Raw genomic sequence first — 23,114 nt, forward strand, 5'->3', positions numbered from 1 at the left:
TTTGTAGTTTATCACATGTGAAATATATAACTCATTGTGGTCACTTTCTTAAAAAAACCAGTGCATTTCTTATAGCTTCTTTAAGTTACCTAGTAATATAGTTCTTGTAGCTGGGGGTTACAATTGTCTTACGTTTTCTGAAGAATTAAGCACCTACAAAAAGGTAATTATTAATGAAAAGAATACTGAGTTTCAGTGGAAATCAAGACAATCCACATTGGTTCTTTTACTTTAGTCTTGTTATATACAGCCCTCTGATAGCATCTAACATAAGTAAAATCTTTTTTTTAATCCAGTTATGAACGCTTTCTATGTTACTGTTTCTATGATACTTTTTGCCTACAAAGTGATAGGAAGGCTGTTTCAAGCATCCAGAAATTAGAACATAGGTCTCTGATAATTGGGAGAAAAGCACCAGCAACTTATAAATATAGCACAAGTTTGATTTCTAAGACAGTATATATAAAAACCCAAATTGTTTGAATTTTACTCACTTTTCCTCCCTCTTCCTCCCAGCACCTACCCTTTCAACAGTGGTTGTCCATGTATGCTTAGATCACAATGTTAGTCCGTTAGAAATTCAGACTTACTGCAGGCTGTCATTCCAGTGTGTCTAGCATCTTCCAGTCCTTTACAGAAATAAGGTGACATTAACCTGCCAGTCCTTCTTCATAAGTTTCTGACTTTTTTGAAGGCCTGAGGCAAACACATGCGACCAGTCACTAAAGGATTTGGTAATGTTCCTACAGTGCAGTAAGTCTCTACCCCAGCAGCTGTTGTTTAGTGATAGATCAGTGAAGCAAAAAATTATGCTGGTATAAAAAATAGATCTTGAACCACAGCTCTCATTCTTATGCCTTTGTTCTGCATTAGTGGCAAACCTCTGGGATTCATTTTGCTGTAATCATTTGTTACTGAGGGGCAGAGTGTCTTTCAGATAGTGGTGATGGAGTCACCTTTGAAACGAGTGCAAATGAGTAGAAATCATTTACCAATCTGCCCTCCCAGGATTACATTTTATAACTGGCACGTACTCCAAGAACCTGTTCAGAATGTATAACACAAACATAAACACCAAAAAAGCATTTTACTTTGTTATTCCTATTTTTTCTGAGACAGTTTAATTAGTTTTGTAACTAATAAGGGATTTGTAATCCTTTATTGAAGAACGACAGACATACAAGCAAGCACCATTCTGTTTCTGTTTACACTGAGGGAGAAAAAGACCTATTAGGTGTCTTTTTCAAAACTCAGTGGAGTCAATAATAGTGGTCAGTGGCTTTGGATTAATTGTAGAATTATTGCTAGAGGATACTCACAGTTGTTTGGGTGATTTTTTTTCATTAAACCGTTTTTTCATGCTCATTCCTTTTCCAAAATCAAGTTGCAAAATGTATGCTTTTACTCACTCAATACAATTTAGTTTGTGGTTTGCAGATGAAGACAAGAAAGCTTGTAAGATAGCTATGAAAGCACTTGAGGCACTACCTGTTGCAAATATCTGATCATAGTGGGGATTTAATGCTTTAGTTTTTGTAGTTTTCATACTGAATAAAAACATGCTCAACAGAATATTTGCAGTTATGTATTAAAAGTTACACCCATCGCCCAAAAGTTGTTTTGTTTGGGTTTTATTTTCATAAAACTGTTTGACCCACTTTAAATAATTGACGTATTGTCTACGGATTGGGAATGAAAACTATTATAAGGATCCTTGCAATTACCAATCTCCCAATATAGTAACAGATTTTTTTCCAAAAAAACCCCAGGATAAATTCCAGATTAAAAAGAGATTCAAGAACAACTTTGGTATCTGAGTCAAAAATTTCAATTTTTAATCCCTCCATACCCCAAATTTTTCCCTTCTGGTCAGATAGAGCCTGATTCTGGATGTACGCTAAGTGCCATAGATTTTCAGCTTTCTGTATTAAGTACAAAGAATTGTTATTCTGCACATGCCTACAAATATCTCTGGAAAAGAGCTCATGTCTGCATTAAGCTAAGGTCTGAGCTGAGTCACAGCTTTTTTCCTCTGATTTTATCTAAAGGGCTTGATCCTGCTTCACTTTGTGAGCATTTTTGTACATAATATTTGTGCGTGACCACTATTTTCTTTTAAAAGAAGAAAAGAAAAGATAAGAATGCTTTCATCAAGCAGTCGAATGATTAAAAGTCAGACCCAAGAAACTGGCAGCATTTACTTCTTTTTTTCCACCTAAAGTAAATCATACCCAGTTCCACATCCACAAAGCAGGCTCTAATGGCTGTTCCGAGGCAGCAATACTGACTTCATCCACTTTGGCTGGAAAGGAGGAGTTTGGCTGCTTCAGTCATGTAGGAATTTCTGCTTCCATATTTACTACTTGGATTATTTTGGCCAATAATAATTTCAAATTAAATACTGAGACAGTAATAAGTGGGAAATCATCTCCTGTATTCTCACTTAGCTTGGCAGTACTAATCTGAGTTTAAGAACTATAACTCTCATGTATATATAGATGTAATTGTAATATATATAGTTTCTTCCTCAAGCTTAATTATATCACCACTTTATGTAATTATCAGAATAGACAACTTACATTTAGTCTGTCACTTAAACAAAATACCTAGCAAAATTTGTGAACACTATGTTATATTTATTGGGAGTAATTCCCGTGGAACTACTACATTTGAAAAAACAGAGTTGCTTAGTTATGTCTAAATACATAAGTCCAAGCCAACTTTCTTTATGATCTTAAGGGTCAGCAAAAAGCATGTGCTTGTCCTATACATTGAAAGTACATATCAAGTGATATTCTGAGCAACGATGTAAATACTCTCTTTTGTCTAAGTCATGAGTTTTTAACCTGTTTTCCTCTTTCTACAAGTCTCTCAAGTTCATGAAATCCCAAAACATTGAGCACAGTTGTGGACTTTCTACTGTTACAGCAACAGGAGTATGGGATGTACATCACGGGATGTACCAGTCAGGTCACATAACTGGTTAAACCTTTATGAGAAGCCATGTGTTCAGCAGGTATATCTATTCACATGACATGGATGGACCTGCAGCGTATGTAACTGTTGAAGAACCCTGTCCTGGTTTCAGCTGGGATAGAGTTAATTTTTGTTTTGGTAGCCGGTACGGGGCTGTGTTTTGGGTTTAGGATGAGAACAATGTCGACAATACACTGATGCTTTGGTTCTTGCTAAGTAGTGCTAAGCTGTTGCTAAATAGGTGCTAAGTGGCGCTCACACTGGTCAAGGACTTTTCAGCTTCCCCTGCTCTGCCGGGTGTACAATAAGCTGGGAGGCGGCACAGCCGGGGGGGTGCTGAACCCAGACTGGCCAAAGGGTTATTCCATACCATATGACGTCATGCTCAGTATATAAGCTGGGGGAAGAAGAAGGAAGGGGGGGACATTGGGTATGATGGCGTTTGTCTTCCCAAGTAACCGTTAGGCATGATGGAGCCCTGCTTTCCTGGAGATGGCTGAACACCTGACTGCCGATGGGAAGTAGTGAATGAATTCTTTGTTTTGCTTTGTTTGCGTGCACGGTTTTCTTTTTGCTTTGCCTATTTAACTGTTCTAATTTATTTTACTTCAATTGTTAAACTGTTCTTATCTCAACCCACGAGTTTTCTCCCTTTTACCCTTCCGATTCTCTCCTCCATCCCACTGGTGAGGAGTGAGCGAGCGGCTGCTTGGTGCTTACTTGCTGGCTGGGGTTAAACCACGACAAACCCCTACTGTCACCACAGCCTTTGACTGCATGTTTTCCACACTAATGTGCTGTAAATGTCTAGCTACCAAAAGCTCCATTGAGCTGATTTGTAGGCTTGTTCAACAGTTACTAAAGTGTTCCAGTCTACATTCCAGTTGGAACTAACTTAAATCTTGATAATAAATATTAGTCATAAATATGTGAGAACATACCTTAGACTCAAGTTATTTGGTCATAACAAGAATCTTTTATTTCAAGTACGATATCACTGTCTTATTTCTAATTTTATATATCATTCAAACCTTGTTTTCTTCCCAGAGATTTTGTCAGTCTCTCCACTAACAAGTATTTTCTTACAGGCTGTGTTTAAACTCGCCACCCATACTGAAAGACAAAGATGCAGAAAATGAAATTTAAATCCAAACCAGAGTTCCAAAAAATTAAATGAAATATGAACAAAAACCCACACTCAAAACTTAACAGTTTTGTCATAGGCTAATAATTCCTGCCAGACTCCAAACAAAAGGCTTGCCATTAACCTAGCTCTTAAATATCAGAAGAAATCAACAAATTGGATAAAGCTGCAACTGAAACAAGGAGCCACAATGGAGGACTAGCCTTTGCAGCACATAGTAGCCATTCCACAGTCATCCAACGTTAGTAACAGTGAGCTGGTTAACCAAACTATTTAAAACTTTGTGTCCATGGATTGGATGGGCAGGCACCAGGTTAAACACAGTATGAAATAGTACATTCTTCCCATCAATAGTAGTAGTAATGGTCCAGCCACTTTCCAGCTGTTGCCAGCTTCTTTTTGCATATGCCATCAGAGACATACCTGATTATGTTAAATATGCAGAATGGCAAACTGCAGTTTTGTTTTGACAAGCATAAACCTTGAGCAAATTCAGACTTCAGTACAGTGATTCTATCTGTACACTAGAATAAGTAAGAAATGGACCCTGTATTAGAATAATACTGGGAGAGTAGCTAAAAATTAGAGGAACTATTGTATAAAAGAATACCTATGAGAAGATATCTCGCGTTTAATGAAGAGAGTTAACTGGTTTACGACACTCCCTATTAGGCTGAAAAACAACAACAGAATTAGGAAGGTGTGAAGTGTTACATACAGTTTCTGATGATTATATAACACTTGAAAAAAAACCGTTCAGAATCAGTATTCAGTTCATCAAAAGTAACTTCTGAAAGTGTGTTAGTTCAGAAAGCCAGACGTTTGCAGTCTTGCATTGACCTTGCGGTCAATGTTGTAATACGTTGCCCAGTCAGATCTGTCTGTGTTTGCGATAAGTTCTCCATCTAGTGGTTAGTCCACATATAGCATGAAACAAAAGCTTTACACTGAGATTCTGCAGAAAAGTAAAAAAGTTAAGTTTCTTAAAGTAAAAAACACCCAACCAAAGTAAAAAAAACAACAACAACAAAAAAAAACCAAACAGCCCACCCCCAAAAAAAACAGAATCACCATTGCTATCTTCAAATTAGAGAAGCTAAACAGAAAATTACTCCAGTGTTTCCTAAATTCTTAATGCATCAGGAAAAAAGATACAATGCATTTTTTTCTCTTTTAGGCAGTTATAGACCTTGAAATCTCTTCCTTACAGGCTATATTCAAATTTAAACTTTTGTTTCTCAGACACAAAACTTCAATGTTGCACATATTGTTTGTCTCAGTTCAACACTATCCTAGGAATTAATGTAGCTGTGCTAGTTGTATCACTGAACTAATTTTACTAAGGTAAAATTTGTTTACAAAATCCTTCCTGGACTCCCTGACATGCTCACCATTTTGCTTGAAAAAGACTGTGTGTAGAAACAGTGCTTCAGGAATTGGAATAAGAGTAGAGTGATATCCGTCAATATAGTGCTGTATGGCACCAGTGTTCTCTGGCAAAGACCGAAGTCCTTTAGAATTCTAGTGCCCTGGTATGAGTGTTGATCTTAATAATTAATCAGCCAACAGTAAGAGTTTTAACACAATACGGCCATTATGACAAAAAATAATATGCTCAAATATTCTGTACACTAGAAAAAAAGAAATGGCCTCTGCCATTCTTCACGCAGTAGGACTAGTGAGAGAGATGTTGGTACTCTCCCTTTCATTCACATCCACCAATGTAGAATCTGTGTATCAGCAGCCCCTTGGTGAAGCAGCTACTGAATGCAGGATGAGTGAGCGAAGGCATCTGGTTAGAGAACTTGGTGCCTCCATCTTTTTCTACCTCCAGCTGCCCCCATTATGCTTTGAAATTTTGAGTGTACATGGAGTGGAGGAGCCATCCTGTGCTCAGTACAGAGAATTCTGGATCCTTTATTTCAGTCCTAGACAGTTTATATCAATTGGTTATTGTGAAAATTGCAAACTTACCAAGGCAGCAGTTTAGAACTTTTTTTTTTTCCCCTTTTAGATGCAGTGTAATACATTTTTAATGAATTGCTAGTGTTTTTAACTTAAGGGTTTAGTACCAAGGATATTTGATACTGTCTCAACTTGTGTTTATGAAGCTGCCTCCTTTTTAAACATGCCTGATAATGAAATAGACAAGCTAGGAAACAGCAAGTAACTTGAACATGCAATGGAATCAAGCTTTTCTTTTTGACTATGTGATTCTTCACAGAAAGAAATATGCTTTTCATCTCTTAAAAAATATAATTATAAAAATAGAAGCTTAATTCTACCAAGAACAAGAAAAAAGGACTGAGAATAACGTTAATGCTTTATATAAAACTTACTATTATTCATCATGTAGTACTGAAAAGATTGCTAGTATTCAAATAGACGAGCAACAGTGACTGTTATTTGTTGTACGGATACAGCTAATCCTTCAGTCTTCTATCTCCTGTCTTTCTACTTAGTCCTTGGGCTAAATCAAAACTCCACTAATACTGACTAACAGAAGTCTAACTTCTTTCTGTAGTGTAGCAGCATTATCTTTCAGCTGACTCTCAATTTACCAGAGTCAATTGAGAAGCATTGTTTTACTAGGAAGCACTGAGCCTTGGAAAAAAGAAGCATGAACCTGGCCTCTTACTCCAACTTCTCTCTTCTGTCATGTGATACAGCATTGTCTCAAAAATTCTCTTTCTAAACTTCGGAAAAGTAGGGAAAAATCTCAAACATATTCCAGATATTTCCTCTTTCAGGCCTTCCCTGAACTCCCATCTTCTGCTTAAGAACCTAATAGATTAGCTGTGCATCCTCTGCAGCCTCTTTTCACAGTGAGTGGAGGGCAGTTCTTACCTACAAATGCTTTTCCTAACAGTTATTGCAGTGACACATACAGCTACCAGACTACAGATTGCAAAATGTTTTGACTCCAGGCTGTGTTAGCTACATATACAAGCTGTTTTATGGTCTCCTTTGTAGGCTTAATTCACTGACTAATTCTGTCATTGTCATGAGGACAGTGGTGGGCGAGCCAGCACTCCTACACTGAATATGAAGCTTTTATTTCTAGAAGGTATCTCACAATAATCAGGAGGTAGGACTGAGTGGCAGGAGCAGGAAATAGAAATGGAAAATATTAAGAAGCTAGAGGTCACGGTCAGCTTACATAAAGAAAAAAAGACATTGGAACCATATAAATTTGCAATTTATTTTATGCTTGTTATCTAATGTAGACCTTTATTGCAGGATAGGCACAAGTTTTTTTTAATCCACAAAAACATTCTAGTTGAAAGCACTGACAGTTCAATGTCTTTGCTGAGAATAAGTGCCCCTTAATCAAGGCTGTAGACAATGAGATGCAAGTAAGAATCTTAGCCCTTGCAGACAACCTGATAGCCACCAAAGGTAGCTGTCCTCAACAGCATAAGAGGGAGAGAACACAAGGCATTTGTGTACTTCAATGTTTTACTTTGTTAGTCTGAAACACCAAGCATAATACACTATTCTGTGTACTGAGCATATTTTTGCTGTGCTTAGGCACACTCTCAGCAACTGCCTCAGCTGCCCGTTGATCAGCGCATGTCCCATTTACTCTTTGAAGATTACTACTTTAGAAGGAATTGAATACACATGCTCTGCTGTTTGTAGGAGCAGGGTTGTGGTAAGGAGGCTTGACCTTTGAAATATTATTACAATAATACAATATGTTATTATTAGAATATTATTATTACAATAACAATATGTTATTTTGGAGTCCGCTGTAGTTGTTAGCCAGGCCTGCGTCCTTTTGAATAGTCAAAAATCTTAAGCACTGTTGTCAAGAGAGGTTGAATTATTCTGCAGAAGTGCCTTGATAAGTTAAAAATAATGTTATAGACTATGTGAGTGGAATAGATGTTCAGTCCATAGCTCTGCATGGAAACAACAAATCTGGAGTGCTGATATTAAGCAGTTCAATGGTCAAGAAATAGTCAAGCAATGTGGAGAGTTGTTCCACACCAATCATAGGGTGTACGGATCAGTGATTTCCAGTAACTCTATTAGATGTATGAAACAACATCAGTAGAGTAAAAGCAGCTTTCATGCTAGACATGCAGACATGCAAACCCTGTGAAACAGTATCTTTAAACATTATAACATTAAAACACCACATTGTAATGAACATTTATAATGGTCAACATGCTTTTTCTCAGGTATGCTGATCAAAATACCTAGCAATACTTCCAAGTGTGCACAATTTATAGAAATGAGATTTTCTAAGAGTATCAACTACTATATATTTTGTTGTTGCAAATATAAAGACAGTTTGTGAATACAATTCCTTGTTTTGCATAGTTATTTCTTCTATTAGTCCAAGGGAGATAATGCATCCATGGTCTGTTAATCTTATTTGAGGATTTTTTACTCTTTGCATTAATGCTCAATTATGATAATATTTTGTGTTGCATCTGACTCTTGCTGTCTAATATAGAATCCAAAAAGCACTATTAGTAGTGAGTTCAATCAATTTCTAAGTGCATACATTTCCTCTAGGTACTGATCTAATTGCAATCATAGAAAACATTAAAGAAACATGCTCTAAAAATCGGAATATTGTATAAGTTAGAGTGCCAGATACAATGAATAAACATGTATCTGATTCTTCTAAGTGCTTTTGGAATGAAAGTTTATTAATCCACATAAATTCACATAAATATCTCTAATCAAATGCATATTTTAAGCTGCCTCCCAAAATGTGATTTACACACTTGTCTTCAAAGACAGCAAACACTTTCAGCAACCATACCTATGTTACAGAGAACATGGTTCAATTTTATCATAGCTCTGCCTCTTTAAAAGTGGATTTAATGTGTCAGGACCCTGAGTGCTTAAATAGTGGCCTTGACCAGCTTCACCTGGGGTTCCTACCCAGCCCAGCCTATGGGCCTGGGGCTCCATTTAAGCTCAACCTTTAAGCTTTAGTCCATCACAGATGTCCTTGTTTTCAGTCCTTTCTCTGGTGCTGCCTCCTTGGTGGGCCTCATCTATACACCGTAAGTTAGCTCAGCTCCTGGGCTGACTCCTCAGATGTAACTTCCAGCTTGTATCTGGAACTGTCTTTGGCCTCGTCCCCCAGACAGACTTTAGACCTGTGTCACAACCCTGCTGTCAGTTGTCTCAGAGCTCAACTCCTTTTGCTTCTGACTGGACTTTCTGTTTGGACCCTGGACCTGGTTCACCACTTGTCTTCTTTGGGGTAGTCAGTGGACCTTGTTACCAGCACCAGACTCTGCCCACTGTGTTCAGACCCTGCAGATCTGTGCCCTGTTGTTGAGGGCAGTGTCTATGCTGGAGTCATCCTTGGCTCCTGGCTCCCTCCCCTTAGGGAGCAGCTGGCCCTGGCTGCTTCTTGACATAATGAAAATGCTGTGTCTATCCTGTATAGTGTAGTTTTCATACTAAGAAAACTTGTGTCTCTTGAAAAGTAATCTCAGCTGAGCAGTAATAGAAAAAAAAAGGCAAGTATGAAGCACCCAAATTACAGTTCATATGCAGTACAATGGCAGGTGAATACTGTTTAACGTTGAGCTAAAACAAAAATGCTTAACCACTTCTGAGCTGAAAACTCTGACATAGTTTCATATTACAGAAGAGGTCTACATTTCAGTTTCAACTCTAGTGCAGGAGGAAAGTAAACCTTGCAATATATCATTTCCTACTGAAAAGAAATATAATGTGAAATTGTTTGGGTTTTTTTCCTATCAGCCTTGATCTCTGAATTAACTATATTCTAACCAAACAACTAGGCACCGAAAAGGTCTAATTTCTTGCAAGTTTAAATCAATATTTAATCTGTATGCCCAGTGCTAAATAAAATTATTAATAATACTATTTCCTCATCACCTGTCTGCTCTCCAAGTGATACAAGACTGTGAGAAATATTCCAGTATAATTCAGAACAGCAACCTTTGCTAGAGAGTAAGCAATATTTAAATAAAATAGTATTCTTCAACTCTGGCACCATTTTCTAGATCACAGTACTTATGTATACAGTCTTTAGACAATTAAATGATATAGGATTGTCTCAAGTGTTGAAAAAAATACTCCATGTAAAATAAAGAAATTTAGGGGAAAAGAAGTCATCCTGTGTTCCCAGATTTTAGTGAAACTAAAGTTCTTGGAGATCTCTAGTTAAAAAGATGAAAAAATTCAAATCATAGTAACGCAAAATGTACACCTTTTTTGTAAAAACTAAAATGCAGTTTGTGGAAACCTACTTTGTATTGTTAAGCATCAATTTAAATAAATACAAAATCTTCATATTTTATTACAATCTTCTGTAAACTTTCTAAGTTGCAGTTTTCTAAGTTCTTTCCTGCCTATTCCAGATAAAACATGGAGGACAGCCAAGTTAATGGAAGGACAAAATGGGACACATTTATGAGAGATTTTCAAGAAATTAAAAAACATTGTTGAGATGATGAAACAGATGTCAGGCAGCAGGGTAATACATTTCTGGACTCATTGGTATTCTCTAATGTGCTTCCCAGAAAATCAGCAGAAGAGTTGCTTTTCTCTGAATCAGCTTATCTTAGCAGTCACTGTGACTATGTTGACTTAGCTGGTGGGCTGGTGGATGAACTATTTGGTTTATTGAAGAAATTATTTGTTTCTTCAAGACTTTCCCTGAAAAGTCTTTTTATCAAAGTATGAGACCAAGCAATTTTTGAGAGTTTATAGCACTTTTTATTTAAAATTTTACAAACAGTTTCACAGAATTCACATTGTAGAATTAGGAGCATCTTAACTAAAGAGTAGAACACATTGCCTTGAAAGTATTTTATGTGCTCAGAGCACAGGCATGCAATTCTTGTCCTTTCTACTCTCTTGCCCCCACATCCCTATCACAGGGTCAATTTGACAGGTAGCAAAAGAATCTAACTGCATTTCTAGGTAAAAAAAGAAAATTATCATAATGCTTACTTGTAAGCTGGTAGAAAATAGCTTTGGTGTTGGATGGGGTCTGTTGAATGCAACTAAAGTGGAAATAGCAAATTTTCATGTAAGATTTTTCTTCCTGTGAGCTGTTTTCTGTGGTTTTAAACTGCAATCAAAGTATTCTAATGTTCACTTTCAAGGGCTATGTACTAGCTGTTGAATGTATTATGCTCCCAAATGATGTCTGGTTTTTGTGCTGAAGTTATCAAATGTATTATTAGACATTTAGGCATGCACCTTTAGTTATGCTCTTTTAAGCTTGCTCGGGGCAAAATATTTTTCTTTCCAAGACAGGAGTGAATTGCAGCTTCCAATTTGTCGTGAGATCCATGTGTAGGCACATAGAGATGTACACATGTTGTTCTGTAAAACAAATACTAAGGATTCGAAGCTTCAGTGCTACCTAAAGTCACAGTCTGCCTCAAAACAGCTCAGAAGGAAAAAAGGTCCATACTGCAATACTCATTGCTGTGGGCAAGCTTCCATCCCTCTATTTTAGCTACATAAATGGACTGCCACTGATTGTCTTCTTTGTAGCTATGAGTTGTGATTTCATTGCTTTCAGATATGCTGCTCAGGAGAAATCAACAGCAAAGAGGTGAATAATTCAGTCCTCACATGTAACACAGTTTAATCCCATAAGTAGCCACGTTAAAGCTGAGGGCTCTAGTTCCTAGTTGCGTGAATTTACCAGAGCAGGGAAGCCTTGGGCAAAGTTTGACTAAGCAACTCTTTTCAAAATGTGATATGGCTGATTTTGAAATTCTTGTCAGTCTTTATCTACACAGAATAACTGCTCATAGTGGGAACAATATGTATGACACAGGCCTGGAAATAGCAGATGTGTTTTAGAATACTATTCCTCAATTGACTCACCTTCATTTTTTTCACAACCAAGTTCTGCAAAGCTCTGTTTACTTTGGGTTTTTAGTCAGTATCAGTTATATCAAAATTATGAGGTTTAGACAGACCAGTTCTTCATCATAGTTATCAGTACTTTATACTAACTCTGAGCAGGATTAGTCAGCAACATGATAAAACAAGCCCCTGGTGTTACAGCTATATTAGTGATCATAGTGTTGCTACTGCTGATGAAAACAATGTTGGAAATCATTTAGCAGAGCAATAGTAACCATTCAATATCTTCAAAATGATACTTCAAAACTAAACTAACCTGGTTTTAAAGTCCATTATATGTAATAATATATAATTTCTTGTGTATAAATAGAAGTTATGAGTAAAAAGTAGTTCTGCATTTGCTAATTATTATAAAAAGACAGTAATACTAGCAGAAATAACAAATTTGCTTATTATACACTTCAATGCATATCTAACTCAACACTAGCAAGGAACAATTTTACAGAAACCCACACAAAATATTCTGAAATCATCTTTCTGAATAATTGAAGATGGCTTCGCATTTTTACCAGCATCTCCATAAACTCAGTATGGCATCAATGACGGTTTACCACAGTATCAGCCATAGAGTATAATTTACAAATATATTTAGAGAGGTTTACTGTAATAATGAAATTATTAGAGAGCAACCAGGACAAATATATCTGAATGCTAAAATGCTTTATGATCTCAGTAATTCTCACAGTAAATATAATTGTTTTTTAAAGACCAGACGGCTAATAGCTGGACTGTGCAATTTTGAAGTGGGTGGGTAAATGAATTTGCTGTTTTCCCATCTTTCTCCCCCATAAAACTGGCTTCTGTAGCTCACATATGGGAAAACCAATACTAGATTTCTGGACCATATTTTAGTTGTGGCTATTTATTTTTTCAAAAAGAACCATAGACACCTTGTCTTCACTCACTGAAAGGTCCAAGCATAGTCTAGTGTCCTACTGGTTAAAGAAATCTAGCTTTATTTATGCCTTGTGAAGTATGAGGGAAGAGAAAGCAATTAAGTATGTTGTACTTCTTATGGAAAGTAGCCACAGATATTTTCCAGGTGTAAATTGATACTTTGATGATGGAATTTCACCATATATTCCTTCTACTCTAGACTGTAAGTGGTATCATCTAATTAAAAGAGAAAATAAAACCTCTTCTGATAATTTTCCTTATTTTAAATCAAAACTTCAAAAAAGTATTTCAAGCTGAAACTACTCAGGTGTCACTTGTATTAGAAAACATTTTCTATTAATAAAACCCATGTAATTTTGAAGAAAAAATAGTGTGTATCTAGTACTACAAATAGCTGCTGTGAGTTTGAATTCATTGACAATTACAAGTGATGCACAGGGAGGTACATGCCCAAGTCTATGTTACATCAGGATAAGAAGTCAAACTTGCCACTTTCTCATTCCCATCTCTAACTGTCAGAGCTCTGTTAGATAAGAAGACTAGTCTTAGTAACATAATTTTGTAAGCAAGCGTGTCAGACAAGTTCTGGAATACAAACCAGGGCTGTTTGTGTTCAGACTCCTATTTACAGCAAATGAAAACCAAAGACAAAGTGCAACTCCATGCATGCATATGAACAACCTATGTACATGAACCAGGGGAGAAAGAGGAGCTAGAAAATCTGCCACTAGAGAATAACAGTAAGAAGCACTTGACTAAGTTCATAAATCTGCAAATCCATGAGTCTTTATAACTATACCCTGAGGCAGTCCATCTTCAGTTTTGGATTAAACTTTGGATTTGGGCTTTCCTCAAGAATAGCAGGTGCCTTGCTGTCCCATTGAGATGAACTGTCTGTTGCCCCGACCAACGGATATGAAAACTTGCTGGGTTAGGCTAATACAGAATTTCCTAATCACTTTTCATAATCTGTATCACAGCTGTTTTCCATAATGCATATAGTAATGTTCAGACGTAGACATTTTCTACTGAAGTGTTAGGTCATCCATATGTGTTTAGCAATCCCTTACTTAAAAAGTTTCAAAGCTTCCTTTACTCTGTTTCCTTTCAGAAGTTGATTCAGTATGTTAGAAATGTGTAAAAAACTATGCTCATTGAGCCTTCAAAGTCATCAGAAACACGAAGTGTGTTATTTCTATAAGGATAAATCTCCACGGTCAGATAGGAGCCTAAATGTGCAGCCTCTACTTGTGGTTATCTAGCAAGTCATCATCTCCAGGAAAAGGACTGTGGTGTTTAGAATTATAAACCAGCAAGAGTAAGTAGCTAGCTAGGTGTTTTCCTTTGTAGAAAACAGTACTTAAAGGTATTTTTCACTAAATCCTATTACATTTATTTAAAATTGTCGTTTTTTCTATGTGACAGTAATGTCTTTAATCCCTAATACTAGACCTAGACATAAAATTGAGATATATGTCTACATAGAAGTTTTTCACCTCTAAGTGTTGCATTTTCCTCAACTTAAAGGAAAGAACTCAATGTAGAAAATAAGTAATTTATCACTTGGAGGTGGAAATAGCATTGCCAGGTTGCTGTCCCTATCAATATTGAAGAGTATTTCCATTGTCTGAACCTGATCTAGTGGAGGAGGAGCAAACTGTCAGAACTGGAAATGTGTGACTCAATGGAAAACATCCATTTTTATGAGCAGAGTTATTTAGAGGCTGAGACAGGTATAAGGCAAAGAAAACTATTAAAAGATTTTCTTTTGTGAGTCAACCCTTCTGAAATTTCTTTTAATTTCTTTGTCATTCTCACACTCATCCTCAAAAAATAAACACAACATATCTAAATTTAGTTTTGCTGTTAAAAAAAAAAAAATATATAGTTGGTTACCAGTGGAGAAAAATCTACAAAATCTGCCCCCCTCTGCCCCGTCTCCCTCCTCAGCTGGAAGTGATGTAGTCACTTTTTGTCTTGGAAGAGAACCTAAGTTCCATGTGTGAAAACGCATTTGCAATGTTGATGTAGTCACTTTTTGTCTTGGAAGAGAACCTAAGTTCCATGTGTGAAAAAGCATTTGCAATGTTGAAAGTCGTTAGTATACCACAGCCCTTTTTGGGAACAGCATGGAGTAAACATAATGAAGATTAGTGTCAGTAGGAGTCAAGCTAAAAAAGGAATGTCAAAATCAGTACCAACAACCAGTTACTGGACTAGGGCAATTAGCAACTAACTTAGTTGTCTCCCAAGTACTCCTAAGTGCTTAGTTTCTTCATTAATACCACCACACTCCTTGTGGTTTAGACTTTCTTTATCTTCCCATATAATCTCCATTTTTTCAGCATTCAAATGCAAAGCTCCTGAAGTTTGATTCTCATCAACACATTATGATCTGCTTGGAAGATCTTCTTACGTAGTATTTGAATGTACTGACAAGAGGTCTCTCTATGGCACGGTGCCTAAAGAGCTTCAAATTGGTCTTATAAATTAAGGGTACTATTGCAGTTACAATTTAAATGAACTCTCCATTTCTGGAAGTTCAGCACTCATCTGTAAGTGATAACTATTTTGCATTTTGTCAGCCATATTCAGAGCTCTATTGTATATTCAGGATGTTTACATTGATACTGACTACGACATTTGGCATTTATTCTTTATCATAATTCTGTGATGTTGAAAAGTGTTCTAATACACATGGGGAAGAAAACAAGTGTCAGCAAGTGGAACCTGTTTAGCTCTCATATATGGAGAAATAATTATTGGCTTAGACAATCAACAACACAGTATGGTTAAGATCAAATGCCCAGATGATATGCTCTACCTCTTAACTTTCCTCGAGTGCAGATCAGCTTAGTTAAGTAATTGTGGTACTTTTCTTGCTGCCAGTGCAGTAGCACAGGACTACAGAATGGGAAATAGTTATACTGAAGATCCATTTTCAAGTACATGATTATCCTGCCTTGACAAACACGTAATTTCTTTAAAGTCAGCAAATATATTTTCCTCTCTTGTTATTTCATTCTTCTTCTATATCACTGAAGAAGCATTCTCTCAATTAACACACTTACAGCAGAAGATGCTTGGAGTCCACAGATAAGTCTTTACCAAGAGTTGTTTTGTTTTTATGTTAGGAGTAGGTTATATAGAACACTGACTGTCCTTGATTTCTTCAATGGTCAGAATTTAAACAATGTAAGTGGAATTTGAGTACTCACTAAATTATATTCAAAATCTCAAATTATTTAAATGTTTAGGCAGTTACTTTATATTTTCTGGTCTATATGGGTTTTTTTCAAAATATAATCCAACTTTTTATGCCACAGAGAATGTAATCACTGACTTTGAAAACCAAGACCTGTGTTTTAGTGCTGGCAGTGGTAGCTTGAACTAAAGCTGTCAGTAAGCTAGGAATGTCTGAAACTGTTACTCATTTGTGTTTTTTCCTGTTCAAGTTCTGGTTGTCATAGTATCAGAAGGTACCAATGATTTCTGAATTCTTACTGCAATAATTTTATTTTTACTTTTATTTTTTATTTCTGTAGAACTAAAAAATCACCATTTATAATTATGATGTCATAAAATACTTCTAGTATGCAAACTTTTCTACCTTAAATTTATTTTGAAATTTGTGAGTGAAAATTCTTTCTTTTACCTATTGTTATACTGCAAAGCATGCAATACCTTTCTGTTTATGCATTTTGAAATGTGCAGATGGAGATGAATCCCTGTGGTTTGTCTTGAGTGTAACATGCTCTTTATCCCAATATTTAATGGTTTCCAATAATCATTCCTCTGGTACACAGAAACCTTTTTGTTCTCCTTTGAAACGTGCTTCTCTTTCTTTCTTAGAAAACTGTGAAGCAGAAGTGATCAAGAGAGACTATTGATTCCAGAGAGAGTGATCTTGAAAGCAAAGAGGAACACCACAAAGGGATAGGCATATTTTTGTGCTTGTTTCCATGGGCCATGGAACTAGATTGTGATATTTACATCACATTCCCACATGACAGATGAAGAGAACATTGTTCTAGGAATGGAAGTAGTGAGATTCAACAGAGTGAAATTTCCTTTAATGGAATAATGTTTTTATGGGGTACATAGTCTGCTCCAACCATCAATGGAATAGGTGCCTATTGGATATCAGCATATTTACATGAAGTCAGCTTATAAAATAGATGGTTGTGATTGCCTTCCGTTTTATTGTGTCCTATTGTCAAAGGGGGTAGCACTGCAGAACTGCCTCTTGTTAGTCAAGGACTTGGTAATAGATCTGGAGGGAAAAGGGTCTCTGATTTTCCTTGCTGGTGTACAGCCATGTCTCTTAAGTACATGATCTTTAGGCAAAAGCTGTCTTCCATATATAAAGGCTTGGAAACACAAGAGCTTTTTTGCATCCTGTTCTTCAAGGCCTGGGAATAAGTGTTCTACTGCAATTGGGAAGAGTGGATAAAAATAAAAGGCACTAAAATAGCCCTTTTTTAATCACATGATCTGGTTGCAGTCTGTAATCTTAAACCTTTCACGACAGAACAAAGGAATCTAAGGCAATTCCTATCCTGCTAGAACTATACAAGCATCCCCAAATATTTTTGAAATAATTGTTTTTATAGATCTCCTGCACTGTTTCATACACTTTTAAGGTACTACATTATTCTGCATGCTGTGCTGACAGTAGTCAGCAATCTTGTGCAATCAGTAGTCAATCAGTAGTCAAGTAGTGCAATCAGTAGTCAGAATGTGTGAAGTCTTGCAGAATTTCCTTGGCGGGATCTTCCATCTGCTATAGGTCAAAGGTCAGCAAATCTATATAGGAGATACGAAACAGGAGAATTTCATAGAAGGAAGCTTCAAATTAAATTAGTTTGAAGATTTAATTTAAATACATTAATGAAGTAAGCAAAAATATGTCTGTCAGAACAGTTCAGCATGCCTACTCTGTGGTCTACTAAGAGTTCCTTATTACCAAGCTTCAAAGAAAACGTTGTCTCTTAGTTATTCCATTGTTAAAAAGTTAAAGTTCACACAGCTAGAACACTCAGGTCAGATTTAGAATCATAGAATGGTTTGGGTTGGAAGGGACCTTTAAAGGTCATCTAGTCGAACCCCCCTGCAATGAGCAGGGACATCTTCAACTAGATCAGGTTGCTCAGAGCCCTGTCCAACCTGACCTTGAATGTTTCCAGGGATGGGGCATCTACCACCTCTCTGGGCAACCTGTTCCAGTGTTTCATCATCCTCATCGTAAAAAAATTTGTATCATCTTACTGCTACGTTCATGCATTCAGCAGTAATTCAACAAAGAGCTTAATTTTTTTGCTCATAAGCTGGGATTCCACTTAGAAGGTTTAATTAAATACCTTATTTTGGGTACCTTTTTTTAAAACTGGTGGTGTGGTGGCAGCACACTAATGTGATGTTTCATGATGGAACATGTGCAAAATAAAATGGTTCTAGTCTTCCATTTAAGAGCAGGATGTCAATCATAAGACATGAGAAAAAAATACATAAACCTTTTACATATTATTTCAGTGGCAAATTGTGTTCCATTATGAAAATATAGAAAGACAAGAAAGCACACTAGTTGAATGCAGTTTATGCACATATACAATTTTTACCTTTCTAAATAGAAAATTAAAATTTTCAAAAATAGTATTTCCCTGTTTTGAAATGTATTCTTTTTAAAGGAAAGCAGACTGTCAGTGGATGTAGCAGTATATTTTGGGCGGGTTTTGGTTGGGTAGCCAAAATAAGAGCATCAGAGGCCTAACATCATTACAATAAAGAAAAGTGAAATCATTATCCTTTGTGGAAAAGCCCAGGAGTGTCTGTCAGTTCTGTGTCTCCTATTCTGAAATCTTCACATCACTAAGCAGAGATTTGCAATTGGAGAAACATGGTCAAAACATGCTCCTCATTAACAAGTGTTTACTTGAGATGATACTCTCTAGCATGCTAGTACTACCTATGAAAATTAGAGCAGACTAGACACTTACTTGGTTCTAAGCTGTTCCCATGATCAACTGGAAGATGGAAAGGTGGCTGGAAAGTATTTCTTTGTATGATTGAAAAATAGCTGCAGTTTAATTGGATACATGCAGATGTCTGTAAATTTAGTCTCACAGAAGTGGTTTTCTGGATGCGGTATACATAGGTAAGATAATTTTGATTACATGTAAAGTTTCTCTGGGTGATACATTTACGAATGAACACAACAAAACATGCATAACTGCAGGTTAAGTACATCTATGCCTACGATGTGTCAGACCCAGGTGTTGAATTTAATAAATATACTAGTAATTAAACAAGTTACTATTTTTAATGTTATATATGTGTGTTTTACCATTTTCAATCTTTGTCTTCTGTGTGAAAGGATCTTTTTTTCCTCCTTCCCTGTCAAAATATTATTGTAAGAATTAGATGATCATTGACTATTCTGATCATGAGAACTTTATTCTGTATTTTTCCTGCTTCAAAAATCAGTAATATAGCATTACTATGACAATTTTCAGACAAAGATAGCTTTCCTTTCAAAATTATGATGAGTTCTATTGTAATCATCAAGGCTTCCTTATATCCATTGGGCTCTGAACCTCCCTTCCGACTTTTTTACTTTGGGCTCTGATGATAAGATGACATGGAAATGAGTCAATGAATGTGAAAGATCAGAGTAGGTGGAGTAATATTGTATTTACTTGTATACTTCTTACCATCCAGTGAACCTTTTCATGGTTTTACTGCAGAAAAAGGAAAAACCCATACAGTCAGGATCTGATTTTCAGTGTTGCATCCCATTAATTCAATTTTGTGTTCTACCTTAGCTTTAAAAAGTGATTTTTAAAAGACAGTTTGCATTTAAACTGAAAGAATAATGTTCACATTCAGTGGCTTGCTTAGAAAATACTAATGAGGTATGCACAACTGTGGTTTTACATGTGTACATGCACACATAGAGATGAAATTATGCCTGGTTTATTTAGAGTTCTTTAGAAGAATTTTTCTGTGGGGCTTGGTTCCTTGTTAGTGGAATTCAAAGACCAAAATGAGCAAGAAACACATTTGTTTAATAATAAATAGGCTTTAAAGACTTTACATTCTCAGAGATATTTAGGACTGTAACTTGTATTGAATATTTATAGCATGCATTTGATTCATATTTGTTATCAATGTGACATACATGCCTTATCAAAACGTGACTGAAGAGCATCTCCTTGATATCTAGCAGTTACACATAGCGTCGGAAAGAAGATTGACTTTTCCTTAAACCATGATCAGCAACAAAAAATAGATTTTAAAAGAATGGATTTAACCACAATCATAGCTTGTTTTTTTTTTTTTTTTTAGTCTTCAACTGATACTGTTTAATAGATAATTTTGCCCCTTTTAATTTACTGCTTATGTTCAGTATTCATTAATCTTCATATTTTAAAAGTAAGGTTAGATGAACTTAACACAGGCAGTATTTTTCTGGTGACAGATACTGTTTTTCTTCCAGAATTATTTTTAGTATTTACTATGTACAGTTTAAGGTGACACGCAGCTAAAGTTACCTTCTCCAAGGCTTCTAGGCTAATTTAGAACAGCCTCAGGATTACCCTAATTTCTGCCCAGTTTTAGTGTTCTCTGTTGCTGTACTACTCCTAATAAGTAAAGGGAAAAGCTACAGTATAAGGTGAGTTGTGCTGCACCTGAAATACTCAGACTCTCCCTCAATAGGAGGCATTTCCAGATGGCTTTTTTTTCCCCCCTCCAAACAATGTTTACGGGAGAGATTAATAAGAACTCCATTAATTTTACCTTCAGCATTCTTCTTCTGCTCCACCCCCTCCAGGCAAGTACTACGATTCTTGTCATACTCAAGTTAATACTTGAGTTTATCTAAGAAAGTTATCAACATCCATGGTTCCCATTGGACAAATTCAGGTCATTAGTTACCATGGTGCAGAAAGTATATTAATCAGAGGATGCTGAGGAATGTTGATTTCTATAAAAAATAGTACCAAAGATGCTGTATTTTTTTTCACATTAAAATAGGATTATCCTTAATTGAGGTGGCTATTTTGTCCTCTGATACTTGATCTCTGGAATAGTTATATTGGTTTCTCTGTGTTTTGGGGTTTTTTTTGTTTTGTTTTGTTTTTTTAATTTGAGGTGTTTCTTTTACAAAAAGATTACCTTTGTTAGAAAGATTTCCTCAGCACCACTTAAAAACCTTTCCGTCTTCTTCCCTGACCTCTTATTTTTTCATGTATTGTAGTTAAAAAATTTCCTGTTTAATCTTATCCTGTTGTGCAATCTGCATTTCATGGCTACCCATGCCGTAATCATTTTTCAAACTTGCAGATTTAGTCTGTGTTCTTTGTCCTTTTAAGTGATGTGCTATATCTGACATATTCATCTTTTTCACTTTTCATTAGTTTTTCAGTTAATTCTTTTCCATATAGCTCCATATATCTGAAGGCAGCATGAAGCCTCCAGATATCAGATTGGTTTTTACCATTTCCTGTGTCCTTCTACTTTAAAGAAAATGTATCACTCAACTTTATTAGTGGTGGTTTTTTTTTAATTTAGCAGAGTAAATCTGTGCTGCTTTGTACATGATTATTCACTGGTGACATATCCGCCAGGAAGTTGCTTATGGAAACTTGAAATTTCTCTTTGAGGTAATGGTGATGCTTGCAAAATATTTTTTATTTGAAAACAGAAAATTTTTCAATATTAATGCTCTCAAAATTTTATCTCAGTGAGTTTTCAGAAAATGCAGTTTAGGGATTTTCACTTCCATCCTTTCAAAATTTAGTACTGTTTCATCTCTCCTACTTTGTATAGTCCACTTTTGTCTGTAAGCAGGTAAAGGCAGAGGTTATTGTTGCAATTTCTAACACATTGGGCCTGATGCTGAAACTTAAAATAAGTTTTAAATTATAAAATAATATTTAGCAATTACCCCATTATTTTCTCAGAAAAGAAAATGTATGCAAAATTAGAAATTACTCTGCTTTAATATGCATGATCAAATAATCACAAAAAAAATAGTTCCCCAATTGCTTGTTTTAATAACACAGTGATAATTCCAGTTCAGCTTTTCATGGATCCTTCTCAGCTTCTGTATGTATTTTAAAGTGTTTGTTCCAACGTTTGATCTCAGATTTTCATTAACACCTATTAAAAAAGAAAATAGTTCTTTTCATTGTTGTTTGTCATTGGATATTCACTGTAATAATGCACAGAAATTATTTATGTAATCAAAAGTTTTCAAAGTGAAGAGTTCACAAAAGAATATACAGCTTGTAAAACTGTTTCTCTAGACTCTTTCAGAAATATACCATTTTAGTGCTCTAAATATATGTCATTTTAGATCAGACTCTATGTTCTGGTGTCTGAAGTGGAAAGCAGGAAAAGGAGATATAAGAGCTAATTTAAAGTGAATGCTGGGAACTTTTAACTTGTTATGTATTAAAATATGTATCACTGCTGGCTTTTATGATTCTTCTTAAGTTAATTTATTTATTTTTTAAATGGATATTCCTTTACCTGACCCTGCTGATCACTCAAATCAGTTCAGCAATATGTATAAGACTACCATTGCACCAACAGTGCAATGTTTTGTGTCCTTAATTCTTCAGAGAAATTTTTAGTGCTATGTTTGTAGACATTCCATTTTCCCACTAAAATGGTTGTGTTCAGTGCTTCCGATACCCTTTTTTTCCGGAAATTATCAGCTATTATTCTCAACTAACTGAAAATAGTACTTTAAAAAGTACTTTTATGGGGAAGATCTTGGAAAAATAAGTGAAGCAGATCAGCTTGACATGACAACAGAAATAATACAGCAATCTAGACAGAGTGATTAACTCTTCCTTCGAGCAACAGCAAAAGCACTGAGAAGATTATGAACAACTTCTAGAAGGGATGAGTTTGGATTCAGGGAGGAGAAGTACATGTATGATAACCCTCCTTCTCTCTGGCAGATAGCCTTGGAGTTGCATCAGTAGAGGCTGCATGAAATTTCTTGTGGCTGGTGAGCTGAAACTTCATTGCCGACTGGCGTCTGGATTCAGACCTGACAGAAATCAGCAGCCACCTTTAGTCTACTGCAACGCTTCTAGTTCTCATTTTATCCAGACTCCAGAGGTGAGTGCAAAGAAGAAATTCTATCCAACTTTATGAGCAAAATTATGAGCAGCTGGAAACAGCAGAACCACTA

The 23,114-nt window shown here is 35.9% G+C and overlaps 1 protein-coding gene across 2 annotated transcripts in view; it reads left to right on the top strand.

The window, feature by feature from the left end:
• Positions 1 to 23,114, top strand: part of CDH8 (cadherin 8) — a 402,754-nt gene that overhangs the window by 111,067 nt on the left and 268,573 nt on the right. For both annotated transcript variants that reach the window (XM_087739090.1, XM_087739089.1), the window contains exon 3: positions 22,879 to 23,041. The gene's annotated coding sequence lies outside the window, so the exon portion shown is untranslated. The remainder of the gene's footprint in view (positions 1 to 22,878; positions 23,042 to 23,114) is intronic.

The sequence above is a fragment of the Nipponia nippon genome, unplaced genomic scaffold (assembly GCF_047370975.1).
Source record: "Nipponia nippon isolate SJK-2023a ecotype South Korea unplaced genomic scaffold, ASM4737097v1 scaffold_7, whole genome shotgun sequence".
Lineage (NCBI taxonomy): Eukaryota > Metazoa > Chordata > Aves > Pelecaniformes > Threskiornithidae > Nipponia > Nipponia nippon.